Source organism: Carlito syrichta, unplaced genomic scaffold (genome assembly GCF_000164805.1).
Source record: "Carlito syrichta isolate Samal-C Ts95f unplaced genomic scaffold, Tarsius_syrichta-2.0.1 Scaffold304734, whole genome shotgun sequence".
NCBI lineage: Eukaryota > Metazoa > Chordata > Mammalia > Primates > Tarsiidae > Carlito > Carlito syrichta.
The window spans coordinates 91781-115621 of record NW_007248830.1 but is presented as its reverse complement, the minus strand read 5'-3'; positions in this window follow the sequence as shown (position 1 = coordinate 115621).

Genomic DNA, 23841 nt, shown 5'->3' with positions numbered 1-23841 from the left:
AACTCCAACTCAAAAAAAAAACAAAAACAACAACAAAAAAAAACGCCATAGACTGTGACTTGAATGTTTTAAGGTGTGCGACCTTTATGGGTTCAGCAGATGGTGACTCAGAGTCTAATAGATGACATGTCCTGGGCCTTGTCCTTGAATTGTCTTCTGTGCCTGGATATTCTAGATAACTAAAAAATAAATAAAAAATAAAGTTAAACCTTTGAGAAAAAGTGAAGCTCAAATTTGAATGGTTTAACTAAGTACTTTGTATGAAAATGAAAGATTTTCCTGAATTATCTGAATATTCCAGAGTCACTTTTTCACTAACAGTACAACTTCAGAGGGGTTAACTGCTGACATAAAATTCTGAGGATTAACTCATTTTTATATTTTATAAAAAGAAAGAAAATCCCTTGGATGTATCTAGAGACTAAGAAAAGCACAGTTTTCTATTTTCCACTGTCAATGATGCTTGTATACAGATAGCTACCTAGGAAATATTTGTTTTCCACATAAACAAAGTTTGTGCCTATGTAAATGGCTAATTTTTTTCTATATACAAAAGTGCTTTAAAAGCTGAATATCTATAAGCTTATTTTATGCTTTAATTTCAAGGTGATTTCAGAGAATATTTCTATTAAAAGTAACTAAAATATTATTAATTAATAGTTTTATATTCCCTGAACTGACTTTTAATTCTTATTTCAGTATTATGATTTTTATGACCAATAAAAATTAAATGCACACATTAAATATCTAACATAATTATGATTTAAATATACTACAAGATGCTTATTATCATATTCTAAAGCCAACTAAAAATCAAATACTTTGAGTAGTTAGACACAGACCTAAAAACAATATATTATTCCCATTAATATGTGGGCTCTATAACAACTAAGTTCAGGGAAAAAGACCACATCTCATACATCTTTTTAAGTAAAATCTCAATAAACCCCAGAGCAAGAAAAAGATCTGGAAAGAGAAAAAACAACTGGGATCTGAGAGCATCCAGCTCATAGCCAAAGCAAGGAGAGTGACTGAGATCACCCAAAGATAGCATAGACAGTGACAAGAAGCAGAAGGACAGAATCCTGGGAAAAACATTGGAAGGGCAGGAAATGGAGGCGGGCAAGGGGTTCGTGGAACAGACTGATTAAAGTTTCCAAAGCCCAGCGCCTTGGGAGGCTGAGGTGAGTGAATTGCCTGAGCCCGCGGGTTCGAGACCTGCCTGGGCAACTTGGCGAGACCTCATCTCCACAATAAATCAAAAAAAAAAAAATTAGCCGGGTGTGGTAGCGCACGCCTGTAGTTCCAGCTACTTGGAAGGCTGAGGCGGAAGGATCGCCGGAGCCCAGCAGGTTGAGGCTGCAGTGGCCGGGAGTGTGCCATTGCACTCCAGTCTGGGCGACAGAGTGAGACTCCAACTCAACAACAAAAAAAAGTTTGCAAAGCCATATAAAGACCTTTGAGAAACAGTGATGTCATTAGGGACTGAAAGTGACTAAGAAGGCAGACAGGTACACAGGATGAATGAGAGGATTTTAAAAAGAAAGATTGGGCAACACGTGCTGGCATGCCATACACACGTCGGTGTTGGCCTGTGCTGTGTTGGCAATTGTTGAGCAATTAGCAACGTGAGAGGTGATTGGCCTAGGGTGGGAATTCTTCCACATGTGCCAGATGGTGCCAGCACATCCAGGAGGGGGGCCTGTTGCTGAGTGGGCTGTGTAAGCGAATACCCAAGTCAAAATTGAGCTTTGCCTCTGGAGGAGGTGGCTCATGCTGTCACATTAGGGTCAATGTAGAGAGAATGTATGTGTCAAGACTGAGAGCCCTATGTTGGAGTCATACTCCCTGGGTTCATATTCTGATTCACTTACTCACTTGGGCAAAAGAGTGCCCTCCGCAGAGTGGGTGTAAGAAAAGTTCTGACCTGGTAGGATTGTTAAGGATTAAATGAAACAATACACACGAAGCCATGAAAGTAGTGTCCAGCACATACTAGGTGCTCAATTAATGTTAGCTACTATTAGAAATAAAGCGTCGGGCAACCCCTTCGGGTCCCCTCCCACTGTGGAAGCTTTTCTGTCCTCTCAATAAATCCTGCTTTCAAAAAAAAAAAGGAAAGTGTCACAAACTGCTTTTGACACTTGTCTGATAAATTACTTCATGTGACTTGAGTTCCAATCTTTTCAAGGGTAAGTAGAATGCCCGTTCGTCACCAGCCAGTAAGCACCAAGACTTCACCTTCCTACTTAGTGCACACAACACCTGATTTTGGAGCCCGTCTGACCCCTGTTCTCTCTCAGTGTTTGCGCATGTTCAGGAATGGGTCCTCCAGTTTCCTGGTCAAGCTTCACGATGCCAACACTACTGTCAGTAAATCTCTTCTGGGGACTACTCTGTTAGACTCTGAAAGCCTCCTCTGGGCCAGCTGTTGCCACAACCCTGGCTACTCACCTTCCTTGACACTCAATCAAGAGATGGGAATTTCCCTTACTTCTCCCCTGCTAAGCTCAGAATGAGACTTCACAGAAATGTAGATGTGTAGATGACCAAAAGTCCAATTCAGACCAGGAGAATGACTTACTTCCTTCAGGGCCTACGAAGTTACCTTGTGCTCAGAATCTCTTTCAGGATTTCACACTATCTCCATGTGGAATCCAGGCCCGACTTTCACAGTCCCAGGATGAGCTGAGCAAGGGTCCTACCTGTTCCCCAGCTCATGGCTCACCTTCTCAATAAACTCTCTTCAATCGCTTGCAAAGATGGCTGCCCTTCTCTATTAATTTTCTTCTGGAATGTAGGAACTTGGTCTTTTATCCAAAGCACATGTGCCCTCAAGGCAGTGCCCTAAAAGGTGACATTTCACAGGCAAAGCAGTCTGAAGAGTATGTGTGGCATTTCTTCCTGGCATTCCAGGAACTGTGCATTTGAATCTGGACAGGCAGAGGTCTCTCAGTCCCCCAAGAAAGAGGAGACATCTCTTCTTTCTGGGAATGCTCCTTTGCTGACTTTCTTCTGGCCCTTGGTTTGGAATCAAGATGTGTAGAGTGGCATCCTCTACCAACCCTAATTAGGTGGCATGGGACAGCTAGCCCTTCTCCCTACCCTTCCTCAGTCACCTAGTTACCTGGCTGTCTTCTTCACTTCCTTCCCAGGGATCCGTCCTCAATCCACTCAAGCGATCACTTGACTTATGTCACTAGGCCCCATAGAGTGTCCCCAGCCCTCTGAGGAGGTGGTCATCTCCCTGTAACCAAATCAAAGTGGGACTCTCATCTTTAGGTGCTGGGTACTGCCCATTCAGACAGGGGTAAGTGTTGAAGATCTACCTTGAGAATGTTGAGCTTGATGACTGGCTCAAGTTCAAATAGGAGTGTCGTGGAGTCTTTCAGTCTTGCTGTCAAGCATGTCCCCCCCCCTTCTGTTTGGCTCCAGGACCCCAAGAAGGTGGCCTTGATATTCCTGCAGATCAACCTGCCCTAGAACATCCCACTAAGAAGATCCCCAGCCAGGGGCCACTTGAAAGAGCTTGGAATAAAGCCTATTTGCTGCAGATTGGAGTTGAAGGAATAAGAACCACAAATAAAAATTAATTTCATAAATGTGATACTAGAAGGAAGGAAGAAAACAGAGCATAGCTGCAAATATACATCCGTTTCAGGAGAGAGGATATTCCACCCATGTCTTCATTCTTCCCACAAATGCTAAGAATGTACCACGTTCTAGGCGCCGAGCCAGTCACTGGGGGACCGCCATGAGCAAGGACGGGTGCTACATTTCACGCATGGTTAGTGTCAATCTAGAGTGAGGGAGAGACGGACGTCAATTAAATAATGGCACAAATAAACATAAAATCGCAAGTGCTGCAAGTGCTGCTGTGGACGTTTAAAAGAGTCTGTGAGACCAGGCGCAGTGGCTCACACCTGTAATCACAGCAGTCTGAGAGGCCAGGGCAGGAGAATTACTTGAGCTCAGGAGTTCAAGACCAGCCTAAGCAACATAGCGAGACCTCATCTCTACAAAAAAATCAAAAATTTAGCCGGGTGTGGTGGCACACACCTATAGTCCCAGCTACTCAGGCAAGAGAGTTCAGCAGGTTAAGACTGTGGTGAGCCATGTTTGTGCCACCGTACTCCAGCCTAGGTGTCAGAGTGAGACTCCCAACTCAAAAAAAAAAAAAAGCTTCTATGAGAACATAAGACATTCATTTCTAAACCTGCATGGGGCAGTCAAAGAAAGACCCTCTAAGGAAGTGATATCTGAACTAAAATATAAAGTCTGGGGAGTAGGATAGGAGGGGAAAGAGAATACAAAAGCTGCATTTTTATTTTTTATAGATACAGGGTCTTGCTATGTTGCCTAGGCTTGTCTTGAACTCCTGGACTTAAGCAATCCTCCTGCCTTGGCTTCCCAAAGTGCTGGGATTATGGGTGTGAGCCACCATGCCTGGCCCCACATATTTCTTGAAACAAATTATCTCTAAGTCTGGGTCTGCAGAGATGTTTTATTACTACATGCATACGTGTGTCGATGGATATTACTATGTGTGTACATAAAACTATTTGTACGTAGTATATAAGCAGAACTGCCTCATTCTCATAATCACCAAGAATGGTTCTTTTGAATGACTTAAAAGAATAATTCAGAACCAACAGGTCTTGCCAGGGTGAGGGCACTTAAAGCCAATGTGTGGGCTGGGAGGAACTTAGAACCTGGCCTCCAAATTCCCTGATGCTAGCATTGGCTTTTCATGAATTAAATGATCTTGAGTTAGTCACTCATTCTTTAGAATCTCATATCTCACATCTGAAACATGAGTGTTAAAATAAATTGTATTGAAGGCCCTTTCAAATTCCAAAATTGTATATTTCTCTAATTATTGTCTGCAGTATCTAGAGACCTAAAATTAGGAAAAATAGTTATCCAAAGACTTTTGCGGTGTGAATACCTATGTAAAACAGCTCAGGAAAAAAATTAATTCAATCCTACTTCGAGTTAAGAATAGCTTATACCTTAAATTAGGCACTTTTAAAAGTAGAATAAGAATAAATTCTTTCACTAAACTCTTTTTTAAAAACATCACTTTTGGGAAAATGGAATCCATTTTGAAAGTCTGGCAGAAATATATGCTGATAGAGTTAAAGAATGTGAGAGAACTAGAAACATCTTGCAGTGTTACAACTCATTAAGGTACTTACTAGACCATAGAGTACAGCATCTGAGAAGAAAATAGGGTTCTGAACACTGTTCTCTTAATTAAAGCTCTCTATTTAATTCACTTGAAATATATAGTTAAAAAAAAGAAAGAAAGAAGATGAAAATTCAAACAGAACAATTGTTGGTAAACCCTGCTCTACATCCTGGCTATTTGTTTTTCAACTTGTAGGGTAGTTCTGGTTGTGTAATCATGAGGCAGTTAAAAATATAACAAGGAGTTGGCACTGGTAGCTTTATAGGATTTGAAGATTGGTTTTCATGCACCAACCTTTTTTGTTATTTGAACTTTGCTACTGTCATCATTTTTCTAGCTGTTGAAATTTAACCTCTGGACACCACAGACTGCAGGACCATAGAGCATGCTTGCAAACAAATGAAAACGTTACTGGACCCAGTGATCCATAGGGCATGTCATTCCACAGTGAAGTTTGCATGAAATGAGCCCTCTTTATTTCCTCGTGTGTTGTTCAGCCAGGCATAAACTGCCCAATTTGTAAACCGCTATCTATGAATTTAGTTGTATGAACCCCAACACACACATGCACACACACACACACGCACGCATGCACATACATGCTAGCCTATAACAAAGATAAGGTTAGAAAATTATTTGAATAATCATAGAATCTGAGGATTATATGAGATCTGAAGGTTTTCTAGATTAATATTTCCCAAATGCACCTGAAAATAAGAATCATCTGGAACATTGTTAATTTATTTTAAATTATAAATGGACCAAAAATTGACTGGGTCCCAATTCAATAATGTGAACTAGAACTCCCAGATGAAAAAAGCCTTGACTAAACTGTTACCTGTGCTATCAACTGACATCTGAGAAAGGCTGATTCAGTCCAATTTTCTATCTGGAATTTGAATGGGGCTCCTAATACTTTATGCACATTAAAATCGCCTAGTGCTTTGCTTTATTTTGTTTTCAATTTTGAGTTATGCGCTTCTTCCACAGACATGCTGAATTAGAACCTCCAGAATAGGAGTTGTGATGGTTAATTTTACATCAATGTAACTGAGCTAAAGAACACCCAGTGAGCTGGCAAAACATTATTTCTGGGCCTGTCTATAAGAGTGTTTTTGGAAGAGCTCATCTTTGAATTGGTGAATTGGTGAAGATCACCCTCAGTAACATGGGTGGGCATCAATCCAATCCACTGAGGGCCCAAATAAGAAGCAAAATGGCAGAGAAAGGACAAATGTGTTCTCTCTTCTGCTGGGACATCCTTCTTTGCCCCGGGACATTGGGGTTCCTGGTTCTTGGGTCTTCAGGTTCAGACAAGGATTTATACCATTGCTCTCCTGTTTCTGAAGCCTGGGTGACGGCAGACTGTGGGACTTCTTGGCCTTCATAATCAAGCAAGCCAGTCCCTCATAATGAATCTCTTTCTATATATCTAAATATAGCCTATTGGGTGTGTTTCTATGGAGAATCCTGACTCACACAGGGGTTTGGTTTTGTTTGGTTTGGTTTTGCTGTGGGGGACAGAGGTGGTGTTTGCTTGTTTACTGTTGTTCACCAGATGATACAGATGCCCTGGCTGGCTCAGAAGCTACTTCTTGCATTACTTTCCCAGGCAGAAGTAGCCCATCTCTGCTTGAATACCCCCAGCTTGAAACCCCAAATCACCTCCACCTGATACAGTCACATTCTGTTTTCATTACTCATATTCTTTTACTCTCCTTTTTTTTTTCCTTCTTCCCTACTTCCATCCTGTGTGAACACTAAGCCTTTTCAGTATCTTTTCACCCACTCTAGTGGGTATGTAGTGATAATTTATAATGGTATTAACTTGCAACTTTGCTTACTGGTGATGCTATCTTCTTGTCTTTTGTTCCTGCTCTTTTTGACCAGGTTTCATAACTGTTAGACCCTTTTTCTTGATTTGTAAGATTTCTTTATACGTTCTGCATATTAATCCATTGTCTGCTGTATGTAGTACAAATAACTTCCACATTCTCATTTTTTTGTCATACAGGTGATTTGATTTTAATGTGTAACAATTATCAGTGTTTTAAGGGCTGTATTTTTTGTATAGTGCTTTAAAATATTCTCTCTAATCCTAGTATTGTCAATTTATTTTCCAATAACTTTTTCTAAGTGTTCAAAGTTTTGATCTTGACATTTGTACTTTTAATCTGTTTTTGTGTATATTGTAAGCTATGAATACAAATTTCATATTTTTTGTATATGGACAGCCTAGATTTTTGATAGCTTATCATTTCCATACAATAACACACTCCTTGTTATGTAGCAGTGTCCCATCTATAAGTAAATGTATGACTAGGACTGACTTGGTTTATTTGCTACCCATTTGCCAATAGCATGCTGTTACAATTCTTTTTTTTTCTTATTTATTATAGAGATGTAAGAATCTTAGAAAACGCAGGAGACACCCTTATGGAAATTGAAACTGGCAACAAATTCCTATCCAGAACCCTAAAGGCCAATACCTTAAGAAATAAGATAGATAAGTGGGACCTCATCAAATTAACAAGCTTCTGCAAAGCAAAAGAAACCATTGAGAAAGCAGGGAGACAGTCCACAGAATGGGAAAAAATATTTGCCAACTGTATATCTGACAAAGGCCTAACATCTACGATCTACACAGAACTCAAACATGCCGAAAGGAAAAAAACAAACAGCCCCTTTAAAAAGTAGGCAAAGGACATGAATAGACACTTCTCAAAAGGAGATATATGGGCAGCCAACAGACACATGAAAAAGTGCTCAGCCTCACTCATCATCAGAGAAATGCAAATCAAAACCACATTAAGATACTACCTAACCCCTGTAAGAATGACCATTATTAAGAAAACAAGCAATGACAGATGCTGGCGAGGATGTGGAGAAAAAGGAACGCTTCTACACTGCTGGTGAAAATGCAGACTAGTACAACCTCTTTGGAAGACCGTGTGGCATTTTCTGAAAGAACTAGACATTGACCTTCCATATGACCCAGCAATTCCTCTATTAGGAATATACCCGGAGGAACTCAAATCATTCTGTGACAAAGATACTTGCACACATATGTTTGTTGCAGCTCTATTCACAATAGCAAAAACATGGAACCAACAGTGTTGCCCATCGAAGCTGGACTGGATAAAAAAAAAATGTGGTACATATACACAATAGAATATTATGCAGCCATAAGCAAGGACAAATATATGAACTTTGCAGCAACTTGAATGGATTTGGAGTCGATCATACTCAGTGATTTATCACAGAAACAAAGAACTGAGTTTCATATGTTCTCACTCATAAATGGACCTTGAACAACTATAATGCTATAAGAAAGTGATTGGCAGTAGTGGAAAACAGTCAGGGGAAGTGGGGTGGGATTGGCAGTTGAGGGAAACTGCTAGGGGAGGGAGGGGCATACCTCATCAACAAGAGTACCTGCATGATTAATGTTTATATACTCTCCTTTTTTAATGTATATTTTTCAAAGTCCTTTACTTATTCAGAAAATGGGCCGAGTGACACAGACACAGGCATTACCCCTAGAGAGTTGATCATCAGAACTGAACACTTGGATGAAAAACAGGTTATGTGGCCATGTGGCTAACAGGAAAAATGCTGTACCACGCAAATATTCAGATGTTAGAAAGATGATGCAAAGCTAATATTCTATGATTCTAAGTCTCCTTGTCTATATCTTCTTATCTAATCAGATCTAGTTTTAAATTGTTTCAAATTCCAATTACAAATTATGATGACTTCAAAATTGGTATTTCCAGCCCAGGCTTTTCCCATGAGATTCTTTTGTATGTAAACACACCCAATCTATGGAAAGAAATAGACTGTTTGATCCCTATTATTAATGCATTGACAGTGGATCAGGGGTAGATTTTTGTGTTGTGACAACATTCTTTCCAGGGCAGGTTGGGAGGAATGCAGAGGGGTGAAGGGGACATCTAATCAAAACCAATTATTTGGCAGTACACACACAAAACAATTAGTTGACTGGCTAAATGTTGAATGCTGATAAATCCATCAGAACTATGGCTGTATACAATGTGGCATTACACATTTGTAATACTACAAAACTCAGCTACTTAGGAACCTCTTTGAAGGAAATTACTGTTCATTAAAGGAGCACATTTTTGTATTCTAAACTGATGTTGTGAATTTCTCTAATATTCTGGGAGATATATAGCAGACAGAATTGTTACATTCTTTGCAACAATATATCCAGGACTTACTAGGTCCAGGCACTGTTTTTGACACTTGAGATAGAGCAGGAAACAAGACTATCCAAAGACCCTGTCCCTCTCTAACCTTCATCTGGTTTGGGATTGGAATGAAATAACCTATCACAAAATAAGTGTATATAATAATATCTGGCGAAGATGAGGCTGTGAAGAAAATAAATCAGGATAAGTGGGTAGAGAATGACAAAGAGACTTTTATGGAACACAGCATCCAGCCCATTACCATTAACCGGCGTTCATTAGTATGATTTATGGGTATGCATCATCTCTTCATATATGATTTTAATGATGCTGGCAATGTTGCTTTCCATATTTATGGGCATAGCTTTAAAAAAAAAATGGAAGCTGCTCCAAACAGCTTAGCTGGCCAAGCCCGGCGTTCTGACTGCAGGTACCCAGGCAGGGCCCATCCCTCTTGCTGATATTCTTGCCCTCACAGGCTGCTCAATTCCTTGGGTCAAAATGAGCCACCCCTGTTACTCCGCCATGTGCTGTGGCAGTCTGCTGAGAATGCCCCTCTTTCGTCACCAACGGCAGCCCCCTCAACATCACTTTCACACTTTAGGGTGGGTTTCTCTGTTAGTGCCTCCATGGTGGTTTCTTTGCACATCTTGCCATCAAGCAGCTGCTTTAGGGTCCTGAGCAACCATCCTCAGCCAGTGCACAGCTGGGCAGAGCTGCACACACAGTGCCCCTGTATGCAAGGTGCTTTCCAGGGCAGCTGGTGAAGGCTAGTGTGTGTATTGCTATGTTTTTATACAGTGATCATCACCTTTGTGGCACGGCTCCAGGGTGATTGGACCAAACAAAACCAGGACATGTTCTCTATCTCTCTTCTTCTCTTTCTGGAGAGGGAAGCAAGAAAAAGTGAGTCATGAACAGGCATTAGAAGTGGCTAGTTTGCACACACACACACAAACCATAGAACTAACAAACTTAAAATGCTTTTTGTGGTGTTGGCAAACATGGAGATGCTAAGAGGCCTGACCAGGTATGCACTCACAACTTAATCAGGTAGATGAGGTATAGCCACTACAGGATACCTAAACAAATCACATCTTTTATGCTTATAGTTTGTTTGATGTGAAAGCTCTTTTATATATGTTGTATCACTGTATGTTCGCTTGGTGTCATTGAATTTATTTTTCAAATGTACCATACCAAAAAAAAAATTTATAAAATGACATTATAAAATGAGTTGTTTAGAAATTTTCACTTTACTACCCAGAGAAAGACCATGTCTACAGTTATATCAAAATTATTTATGTCTGTGGATGCAAACAATGAAATAAATTGTAGATAATCCAATAGCCAGATACAAAACAGTTGAACCACAGAATTCAATTAACTGCATAATTGACATATCCAATGTTCTGTTTCACCATTTCACAACAGATTCTTGCTTCCTTGCTGGTTACAGCTGCCCTCCCCTCATCCTGAAATTTCCCTAATCCATAACTTCCACACCACCTCTCTGAATTTTTCTACCTACCATGGATAACTCCTTTTCTAGTTCTCTTCCTCTCAAGATAGACATGTCCTAAGGTTCAGGAAGCCATGCTTTGTCCTTCCTTGTATCTCTCTTCCCCAAGATCTCATCTACCGTCACATCTGCAACTTCCATCTCTTTGTGAATAACTAAAAATCTTTACCTTCTACCTTAAAATGGGCATGCAAAGATCCCCTGTGGAATGTTTCATGAGGTGTTAGAACTACTAACCATTCATTTGGAAAAAAGCAAATGTGGATTCTTTCATCACACTATGTACAAAATTGAATTCTGGAATAAATTACCGGGATAAAGAGTTAATAAAAGTTTTTCTACAAAAGTACAGATTGGTTATAAAGTTTGGGGATGATTAGATAGGGATAGATAAATGATAGGTGATGATATAGATAGATAGATAGATAGATAGATAGATAGATAGATAGATACAGATAGACGGGCAAATTGAACATCTCTGATAATATCTGATGAGATATGCTAAAGGTACTAGTTTATTCAGCAAAAATTAGAGACACAAACCAACACATTCCAGATGCATGTTTAAGGACTGAGAAAAACATTATGGCAACGCACCACATGTGCTGCAACTTTGTAGTGCATTGAACTATCACACTAATGAGGAATAACACACTGAATTATCATGCAATGTTACCAAACATATTTATTATACCACAACATCAATGTGCCATTTATTATGCATATTTACTTGTGCTTACAGACTTTCTGGTCACCTTGTTTAAGTACTATTTAAACATTTTATTTTATTTAAAAACCTAGGGTAGGTGAAGCATTTCTACATATGTTATAAAGCTCAAAATTCATAAAATAAATATTTTAAAAGCATTTTTACAAGGCCCCCAAAGAATGCAAACTGATAGCAGAGATTATCTTTAATGAGTGAGAAAGTTCATTTTTTCCAGAAATTTCTGAGATATTTCATTTTTAAACAATGAGCATATTACCACAGATTATTAGTATAAAGTTTAAAGCAATAAACATGAAAAGTAATGTACAGTACTCAACTAAGCCTCTACTAATCAATATATTTACTGGAATGATAAATTTCTCTATCACCACACCTTTTAAAATTACTGATAAAAGTACAAAATAAAACTCTCCTATGATATCCTCAACAAAGCAAGAATAAACATGCAGAAAAGAATAAATTTCTCTTTCTAAGTTATTCAGGTAGAAAGCCAGCTCCAGAAATCTATAAGAAATGGTGGAAATAAATACAACTGTCTTGATTAGAAATGTCAGAAACAAGAAGAGGCAGTTCTGAAAAACAATAAGATAATAAATTATGGATTAAAACATCTGTTTCCCAAGTTTTTTTTCTTGGAACACTGGCACTTCGGCAGAAAAGTATTCTATAGGGGAAACAAACTGCTTCATCATCCAAAAAGTTTGAAAGAAACCTAGGCTAAGCGTGAAAATATTTCTTAACTTCAAGACTTCTTGAAGCCCTTCATGTGTTTATGCACATGGTAAGTCTCTCACCGAGAGAATATGAAAAGAACCCCATATTTATTTGACCACCAATCTTTTTTGCCATGGTAGCTATTAACAGCTCATGCTGTGCAAAGTGCTTATCAGTATTTCAAGGAGGGTGCCTAAGTTAAGATAATTAGTTCCAAAAATGGAAATTAAGGGATTAAGATGGCCAACGCTAGGCAGCTAGAGTGAGTTTCTCTTACAGAGTACATGAAGGTAGAGTTCCCTCAGCACTCAGAGAGATGAGGGACTAGCAGCATGCCCACAACTCTTCAAAGAAGCGATAACTACCACAAAATGCAAAGAAGAGAAAAATCCATTGACCTGAGCTGGAACTAGCCAAACTCTCACCTGCACCACCACAGTTCACTGGCAGCTCCCAGACATAGCAGGGAAGGTGAGTGAGGGAAATTCAAGAGCTCTGTGCTACTGCTACAGATATGAAGGACGTCCTGAGCCTTGTGGGACTCTAGTTCTTCACGGGAAACTGCTTTACCCATAGCCATGCTGTGCCATGGAGTGGTGCAGAAACAAAGACAGCCTTGAGCAGCACCATCCACGATTTCCCAGGAACTCAACCCTACCCTTGCAGCTGGTGTGGCTGCCTTCTGGCCAGCTTGGGAGGAGACAGGTCCTAAGGACAAACTCCACAGCCAAACCAAACCTAAACCTTTCCAGAAGAAAAGAAATAACAAAGATCAGAGCAGAATTAAATGAAATTGAAATTAAAACAAAACAGCAACAAAGAATCAATGAAACAAAAAGTTGGTTCTTTGAAAAGACGAACACAATGAATAGACCTCTAGCTAGATTAATTAAGAAATGAAAACAGAAGGTTCAAATTAGTTCAATCAGAAATAAAATATAACGGACATTCAGAAGATCATCTGAGACTATTATGAACAGCTCTATGCAAGCAAACTAGACAATCTAGAGGAAATGGACAAATTCTTGGAAATACACTGTCCCTCCAACCTTGAATCAAGAAGACATAGAAACCCTGAACAGACCAATAATGAGTAGTGAGATTGAAACAGTAATTAGAAGTTTCCCAACAACAAAAAGTCGAGAACCTGATGAACTCATGGCTGAAGTCTACCCAACTTTCAAAGAAGAACCAGTACTAATTTAACTGAAGTTATTCCAGAAGATTGAAGAGGAAGGAATTCTCCCTAACTCAGTCTATGAGGATAGTATCACTAATATCAAAGCCAGAAAAAGACACAGCAAAAAAAGAATACTACAGACCAATATCCCTTATGAATATAGATGTGAAAATTCTCAACAAAATATTAGCAAACTGAAATCACACATAAAAAGAAAAAATAACACACCACAGCCAAGTGGGTTTTATCCAAGGGATGCAAGGGTGGTTCAACATATACAAGTCAATAAATGTGATCCATTATATAAACAGAATTTAAAGTAAAAAAAATCACATGATCATTTCCATAGATGCAGAAAAATTATTTGATGAAATCTAGCATCCCTTCATGATAAAAATCCTCAGCAAAATGGGCACAGAGGGAACATTCCTTAAAATAATAAAAGTCTATACAACAAACCCACAGACAATGTTATCTTGAATAGAGAAAAGTTTAACACACTCCTCTTCAGAACTGGAACAAGGCAAGTGTGGCCACTTTCATCACTTCCATTCAACATGAATCCTAAAGATGCATTTAAAAGACTTCTGGACTTAGTAAATGAATTCAGTAAAGTTTCAGAATAAAAAATCAACACACACAAGTCAGTAGCACTGCTATACAGCAACTGAGCTAGGAAATCAAGAACTCAATTCCATATACAATAGCAGCCAAAAAGCTGAAATACCTAGGAATATATTTAACCAAGTGGGTGACAGATCTCTACAAAGAGAGCTATAAAACTCTGATGAAAGAAATTGTTGAGGACACAAACAAATGGAGAAACATCCCATGTTCATGTATTGGAAGAATCAACATAATTAAAATGACCATATTACCCAAAGTAATCTACAAATTCAATGCAATCCCTATCAAACTACCAACATTATTTTTCACAGAATTAGAAAAAAAATCCTAAAATTCATATGGAACCAAAAAAGGAGCCAGAATAGCCAAAGCAATCCTAAGAAGAAGAAGAAAAAGAAAAAAAAAGCTGGAGGCACCACATTACAGAACTTCAAGTTTTATTACAAGGCTGTAGTAAACAAAAAGGTATGGTACCAATACAAGAGCAGACACATAGACCAATGGAACAAAATAGAGATCCCAGAAATCAACCCAAATTTTACAGGAAAAATCTCACAAGCTTATTGCTATTAATATGGGAATACAAAAAAAGAAAAAAAGAATAGCTAAGACAAACTTAAAGAACAAATTTGGAAGGTTTACAATCCCCAGATAACAAGACATATTATAAAACTGAAGTAACAAGAAAATATAGTTTTGGCACAGGAGAAACAAATGGGTCAATAAACAGAAACCAAAATCTAGAAAAAGAAGCAAACACATATCACTTCATGTACAGCATATAAATTGTTCTGTATCAGTCGTTTATCCATAAAAAATATACCTTAATCCCAACCTCACATAAAAATCAACTACAAATAGGTTGTGAGGATAAGTGTGAAATGTAAAATTGTAAAACTTCCAGAAGACAACATTTAAAAAATCTTCCTGACTGTGGGGATGGACCCCACTGTGACCCCCTGGATTCCTGTTCCCTGATGTTCACATGATATGTAATCCCATCCTCTTTGAGTGTGGGAGGACCAGTGACTTGCTTCTAATCAATAGAATATGGCAAAGATGACAGGAATTCAAATGTAATTAAAGACTCAAATAAATTGTTTTAGAGTCATTATCAAAAAGAGATTATCCTGTATGATCTGACTCAAATGAAAGTCTTTTAAAAAGGCACTGGGACCTCCCCAAAAGAAGGTCTCCTCTTGCTGGCTTGAGGAAGTAAGCTGCCAAGTTGAAGAAGCCTCTGTGATGAAAAACTTCAGGGAAACTTCAGAATTACTAGTGGTCTCTATGTCCCAAGGTCAGTCATCAGTCATAAGCCAGCAAAAATCCACAGCCCCCAGGCATACCAAGAAATTAATTCTGCTAATAACCTGAATGAGCTTAGAAGTAGACTTTTTCCAGTCAGGTCCCCAGATGAGAACACAACCCAGCTAACGCCTTGATTTCAACCTTATAAGACCTTGAGCAGAGGACCAAGCAAGCTAAGTCTTGCTCAGGCTTCTGAGACATAGAGACTCTGAGACAATTTATTTAAGCCATTACGCTTATTTAGCAACAAAAGAAAACTAAAACAATGATTTAGGGTAAGCAAAGATTTTATATATGATGTAGAAAAGCACTAACTATAAAGGAAAGATTGATAAATTAGAATTTATGAAAATCAAGAGCTTCTGCTCACCAAAATCACCATTAACAAGGCAACGCGTAAAGTGTGAGAATATATTTGCAAACATATGTTCAAAGAAAGGACTCCATTCCATAACATAAAAGGAACTCCTATAAATCAATAAGAAACATAAACAACACAATTTTTAAATGGGAAAATGATTTAAACAGGTACTTCACAGAAAGAATATCAAATGGTTGCAAACACATGAACAGGTGTTTAGCATTATCATTCTTTCAGGAAAATAAGTATTAAAATCATAGTAAAAAATCATTACACATGCACCAGAATAGCTAACAATTTGCTTTTGTTTGTTTTGTTTTTTTAAAAAAGCTAAGCCAAATAGTGGCCAGGCTATGACACAACAAAAACTTTCCTACACTGCCAGTAAATATGTAAGTTGGCACAACTACTTCTGAAAATGGCTTGAATGCATCTACCAAAGATGAATATACACATATTCTATGATTCTTCAATTCTATTTCAAAATATATATCAAAAAATGTGTACATATGCCATGTATTAGATTAATCATATTCTTCAATATTCATATTTGACTATACTTAATAATCAAAACCTATAAACAGTTCAAATGTTTGTTACTATTGCATGAATAAATAAGCTGTAATATATTTGTATAGTGGGATACTATACAGCAATTAAAATGAACAAATAATTCCTGCATGTATAGCATGAATGAGTATCACGAATAGAAAGTTGAACAAACGAATCTAAACACAAAAAAGCACCTACTGCATGAATCAATTTACAGAAAGTTCAGAATAATCAAGACTAACTTATAGTTATAAAAGTTAGAATGTTAAATACTTTGAGGTAATGAGTAAAAAGGAAGGTTTCTAGATATGTCTAAACTTTCTATTTCTTAATCTGAATGATAAGTGCAAAGGTATGTTCATTTTAAAAACGTACAGAGCTGTATGTTTAAGATTTGAACACATTTTTGTATGTATACTATACTTCAATAAAAATTAACAAAAACAATCAAAATAAATAAGTCAGTGAGGAAGTTACAAATCAGAAGAGGATTGAAGGGTTAAAGTTAGTTTAGTGTGATTTTTGGTGAGAGGACAAATAGACCAATGGAACAGGAGAGAGGATCCAACGTCAGAAGCATACTTACAGGGTCACTTGATTTTATGCTGATGGTCTATGACCTGAAAATTTTCAAAGCCCAAACAAATATAAGAAAGAGATAGTTAAAGTACTATGCAAAATAGTTAACCATCAAAAGACACAGAGAAACTGAGGAGGAGGATGTACAAAACAGAGAGAATGGACATTCACTCAAGAGAGTATTCTGCTGAAAATTTCCTAAGAAAGTTTTTCTGGAAAATCTGCAAGTGGTGACACATGAAAGCAGCTGACAATTACAAGTGCTGAATGATAGCATAAACCTTGTTCTCTGGAAAACACTACTACTCTAACAATGGGTCACAATGTTCAAAAGAATATGAAATCAGTGGCACAGCCTCAACTTGACTATATTGCCTAGGTAGTAGGAAAAATGCAAGACATGAATTCATGTGCTGCCCACTCCTGTTTTTTGCTGCCTAATCAACTGTCCCAAAATTTAGTGGCTTAAAACCACTCATTTATCATCTCTCATGATTTTTGAGGTCAGAATTGTGGACAGGCTCAGCAGTTTTTATGTTTCACATAATGCCCATCGATGTAACTTGGTGTTGTTCAGTTTGTCAGTGGACTCATCTGGAAGGTCCAAGATAGTTTCATTTACATGTCTAATACTGTACCTTGGCTGGAATACCTGGAAGGCTGGCTGGACTCAGCTGAGACAGTTCATCAGAATGCTCATATGTGGTCTCTACAGAATGGCAGTCTCAGAGTAGCTAGGCTCCTTACATAGCAGCTCAGGGTTCCCAGAGAATGTTTCAAAAGTGAACATTCCAAGAGCTCCATACAGAAGCTGCAATATTCTCTATGACCTAGCCTTGGAAGTCTCAGAACATCACTACTGCCCATTATACTGGTCAAGCAAGTTAACTGGGCCAGCCCAGATTCAAGGGGAGAATGAAATAGACTATCACTTACGGAGGGACATGGTATGCGTGCATAGGGAAGAACAAGTGCTGCTGGCCATCTTAGAGACATGCTATCATACCCCCTTATTTCCTTGTTACACCAAGACATTCTTCATACTAAGCCAGTAGCATGTACTGTTTCAGGAGAGGATTTACAAAGTTTATAAAGAATGAAAAAGTCAGATTTTAGCTTTTGGATGAGGATGGATACTATAGCTGTGAATCAGCGGCTGGAAAGTGGCAACAGATGTCAGGAAGGACAGCTGATGGCTGAAGAATGGGTGCCCTCCCCCTCTGGAAGCCCTCCAGAATATGTATCTACCGTCTCAGGAAAAATGGGAAGGGAAAATCTTGAATGGACTGAGAAATTCTTGAATTGACTAAGTTTATCTTTAAGTGACAATGGTTAAATTGATGCCAGTAGGCAGAAAGGGAGAGTGTAGAAATTAATTTCCAAGGTAGGAAAATCAAATCATATTTTTGAACTCCTAAACTTATAGTAAATTAAATTTATAACTATACAATTGCTTTAAGCTTCTGTTCCTTTTGATCATTTTAATTATTCATATACTACAATTCAGGAATAGTTAATTCTGATGAGCAATTTTTCCTGTCTTTCTATTTCATTTCTCCTGAATTCTTCATATTCTTTTTATACTCTCATAGCAATGACTGAACTGCCTTATTATTTACTTCAATTCAATAGTGTTGATGACTTTCAAAATTCAATTTGCCTTAGACATAAAATATTTACTATTTTAAACACTTAGTTAATTTCTATTAACTCATACTCTTCAAAATATCATACTCCTGAGATTGTCTAGCCCATTACTTCTGGAGGAGCTCCTAACATAATACCTTCCCAGGTTCATTATTATTTGTTTTCTGGGAAGCTTTTGTCCTTGAGCAGAGTTACAATATTTCTTCCTAGACAGTTGGGCAAATATTCACTGAGATAAGCCACCAGATATAACTGAAGCAAGAAAAGGTGCTTTCGAAGTACAGACAAAACTGTGAAGAGCAGAACTTCAAGGGAAAAAGATAAATTCACAAGTGCATATTTATTCACCATAAACACATAAAAGAGTAAAGACTCACCAAACACCCATGAATAACTGAGGCAGACACACAATATAGTCTCTCCACAAAAGAATTCCAAGTTGTCTTTTTTCCATTGTAGCTTCCCTTTTACCCTTTCCGTTTGTACTATACCCAAATTCTCATACCTTCCAGCCATAGGGGTGGTTCTACTCATGTTCAGATTCAGACGTAAGGCATAATCGAATCTAACCCAAAAAATCCAATCATCTTCCAACACGAAATACTAGCATCTCACACACATGCACATACCCATCCAAACTCAACATGTAAAGATTTTCCTCTAAATACTTCATCGTGCTCTTAATTCAGCCAACATAAAAGAGACTTGTCATAATATATTACTTCATTTTATTGCTGTCAGAGCAATCTCAGCCCCTGAAGAAGCCTTAGTTACTGATAAAATTAAAACAGTGAGACCTTGTTGAATGCTTACCACAGGAAAGGCACCTGATAAGTAATTTACATTCATGGTTGCATTTCACCCTCATACTAAATACTCACCCTATGAGGTAGGTGCTATTATTAGAGGTAAAGAAATCGATGCTTAGAAGTTTACAGGTGAAGAAATCGATGCTCAGAGAGTTTAAATAAATTTGCCAAGCTACAATCATCTATAGTCTTGACAATTGAAGAATCTTTTCAACTCACACACTTGCTGCTCTTCAGTTTAGTCCCAGCCAAGAACCAGAATGATCCATTTTAGAAATATCAAATCAGGCTGGGCATGTTGGTTTGTGTCTGTCATCTCAGCACTTTGGGAGGCTGACGTGGGAGAATCTCTTGAGACCAGGACTTCGAGACCAGTCTGGAAATCATAGGAAGACCTTGTCTCTAAAAAACAAAAAAGGAAGGAGGTGAAAGAAAGAAAGAAAGAAAATGGCGATGGAAATGGTGAAAGTGTGAGAATCTCTGCAAGTGTGAGTGTCCATAAAGACAGTCTGCATGAGTGGGTGTGTGCAGATGGGTGAGCTAAAGTCTGTCTGGAGGGAGACTCAGGATCAAGCAACCAGGGCTCCCCTCTGGAGGCAGCTGCAACCCACTACTGCTCTGAGATCATTGTCCCTTGTGTGTAGGATCATCCGCCATTCTCAGGGGTATCTCAGGGGAAGCCAGCAGAGATCAACTGCTCCTCAGCACCTAGCCCACCTGTGGCAGTGGGCTGGGCACTGGCAGAAGGAACTGTGGAAAAAGCGTGTGGAGGAAATCTGGAACTGAGCTCTGGCACTGGTGAGGATATGCCAGCCACCACTATTTTCTCTGTCCCAGACCAGGCAGAGACCTGCGTTGGCGCACCCAAGTCTGTTCAGCCTCCAATCTGAGACCTCAAGGCAATCTCCGCACCCCTCTGGGATCGACCATCTCTGGCCCAGAGAGAAACATCAGGAGTGGACACAGAGGGACAGATGCCCCACCCCTATGCTGGACCAGGCACAGGCATGTCCATCTGAGTGAGACTTGGCAGCAACAGCAACAGCAGCAGCTGATGAGTTGGGGTGAGTCTGGATCTGATTCACCTTCCTCCCCAAGCAGTCCATGGGGCATCCAACCCATGCTGAAAGCAACCCAATCAGCCTGTGCTGAGAGTGGAGAGGAGGAGCTGGAAACCAGAGTGGATTCCCTACCACAGCAGCGGCCAAAAGTGGTAGTGGTAGTAATGCTAGGGACCCATCAGTTAAAAAAAAAAAAAGGAAAGGAACCTGAAGTTCCAGAAATGGCCCCAGAGGAAGCTTTTTTTTCTGTTTTGGTTTATGTTTTCGTATTGGTTTTATTTTTCTTATTTTTTGTTGTTTGTTTTCGTTAGTTCTTTAGTTTTACTGTTTGCAAGTGGGTGTTTTTGAGGGCAAGTGCATCATCAGGTTTTTTTGTGTGTATATTCATTTTGTTTTTATTTGTTTGTTAGTTGGTGTGACTATCTGTTTTCCTTTTTCTGCTTCTCTCTCTTCATCTTCCTTTTGTCTCCCTTCTTCCTTTTTCTGTTCTTTTCCTTTTCCTTATTTCATTTTGCTCTCAGGGGGTGTACATATGCCCCCACTGCATGGACAGATCATAAGGTGGAATGAAGTGGGTTTCCAGGGAGCCCACACACCTGTCAGCAGATCCTGTGATCTGAATATAGCTTTGAAACCACAGCTCCCTCCATCACACTTTAATCAAATCTTAAAACTGCAAAAAGCACAGTCTCCCATCCCCACTCCAACTTCAAAACTGAACAAATCCAGAGGATATACATAAGGAATAATAGGGAATTGAGCAAACAGAAGTGGAAGGTTTCCCCCTTATCAGCAAGCAATGGAATTAAAGAAAGGGGAAAGGCGGGGAAGGAACCATCACAAATGAAGAAGAACCAAAGGAAGAACACAGGTCCCATCCAGATCCCCGGGAAGACAGCATCTGAGAATACAGACTTTGGAACTCAAATGAAGAGCTCCTAGAATGACTGGTTTCAAACCACAAACCCAGATATCAAGACATTAATAGAGAGGATGAACAGAATTGAGGACAGATAAGAGGAAAGAATGAAGGAGTTGATAACTGAGATGACGGCAGTAAAGAATACAGTAAGCAAAATAAAAAGTGACAAGCACAGAAAGCAGAATTAACTAAGCAGAAAAAAGAATCTCAGAGCTTGAGGACCAAAATATGGAACTAACCCAAACTGTTAAAAACACAGAAAAGAAGCTTAAAAAGTCAGAACAAAGCTTCCAAGAGATGTGCAATTATATCAAGAGGCTGAACCTATGCTTAATTGGCATTCCTGAGGCAGATAGAAAGAGACTACCCTGGAACAAACATTCCATGAAATTATTTGAGAAAACTTCCCTCATCAGAGATATGACTATTCAGACACAAAAGATTCAGAGAACCCCTTCAAGATGTCAAATGAGAAGACCAACTCTTAGACACATAGTAATTTGTTTACACAAAGTAGTTATAAAAGAAAAAAATCCAAAAGGCAGCAAGAGAGAAAGGTCAGACTACCTATCAAGAAAGAATAGCAGCAGACTTATCTACAGAAACCCTGCAGACTAGAAGAGACTTCAAAGTTCTCAAAGATAAACAATTTCAATCAAGAATTTCCTACCCAGATAAGCTAAGCTTCATCAGTGATGGAGAATTAAAATCCTTCCCAGACATTCAAGCTCTAAGAGTTTATGCTGCCTCTAGACTAGTTCTACAAGAAATTTTCAAGAAAGTATTAAGCACAAAAGAAAGAAAGAAAAAAAACGAATGACCACACTCTTCCCAAGAATGCAGAAAAAAGATTGATAATACACACATATGTCAACACCAAAATCAAAAGACAACCGACAAGCTAACAAACAAACAAAAAACAAAGTCTATAAGAACCTCATGACAGGAATAAACTCTCACATCTCAATAATTAGCCTGATATAAATGGACTAAATGCGCCATTAAAAGACACAGCATGGCAAACTGGATTTTTAAAAAATGACACAACAATATGCAGTCTCCAGAGACTCATCTCACCAGAATGGACACTCACAGACTCAAAGTTAGAGGATGAAAAACAAAGTTTCAGGTAAACAGAACACAAAAGAAAGCAGGAGTTGCAGTCTTAATATCAGACAAAATATCCTTTAAGCTTTCAAAAATAAAAAACATACAGAAGATCACGACATAATGATAAAAAGTTCAATCCATCAACAAGAAATACCCATCCTAAACATATATGCATCCGATATAGGAGCACCACCTTTTATAAAGCAGCTTCTAGGTAAGCTAAAAAAGATATTGACTCTGACACTGTCATAGCTGGGGACTTAAGTACCCCATGTACAACCCTAGACAGGTCAACAAGGCAAAAAATCAACAAGGAGATCCAGAACCTCAACTTGACACTTGACCAAATGGACTTAATAGATACCTACATAACACTCCACCCAACAACCACAGAATATACATTCCACTCATCACCATATGGAACATACTCCAAGACTGACCACATACTCGGCCATAAATCAAGCATGAACAAATTCTATAAGATAGAAATACTGCCATGCACTGTCTCAGACCACAGTGGAATAAAAAAATATCAACCCCAACAAAGCTCCCTCAAACCCACAAAGATATGGATACTAAACAGCATGATGCTAAACAAGTCCTGGGTTAAAAGAAATCAAAGCAGAAATTAAAAGATTTCTGGAAATAAATGGAAATAAAGTCACATCTTTCCAAAATCTCTGGGATGCCATGAAAACAGTACTCAGAGGGGAATCAATTTCTTTATGAACACACATCAAGAATGCACACAAGTTAACAGCCTAACAAATCACCTAAGGGAGCTGGAAATTCAAGACCACCAAAACCTTAACTTCAGCAGAAGAATCCAGATCACCAAAGTAAAAGCCCAAATACAACATATAGAAGTCAAAAATATTACAGAAAACATCAGCAAAGCAAAAAGCTGTTTCTTTGAAAGTATAAACAAGACTGGCAGACCTCCTAGTCAGCCTACAACAAGGAAAAAGCCCAAATAAACACAATCAGAACTGCAAAGATCAAATCACAATAGACCCCAAAGAAACAGAAAAGATGATCAGGGAGTACTTTGCACACCTGTATGGGAACAAACTTGAAACCTAAATAAAATGGAAGACTTTCTGACTTCACACAACCGCCCAAGGTTGAAACAAGAAGAAGCTGAGACATTAAATAGACCAATAACAACCCAAGAAATTGACTCCACCATAAGAAAACTACCTAAAAACAATTCCTGGACCAGACGGCTTTCCAATAGAGTTCTACAAAACTTACAAGGAGGAGCTGATACCAATCTTATTAAAAGTATTCTAAGCAATTAAGAAAGATGGAACTCTC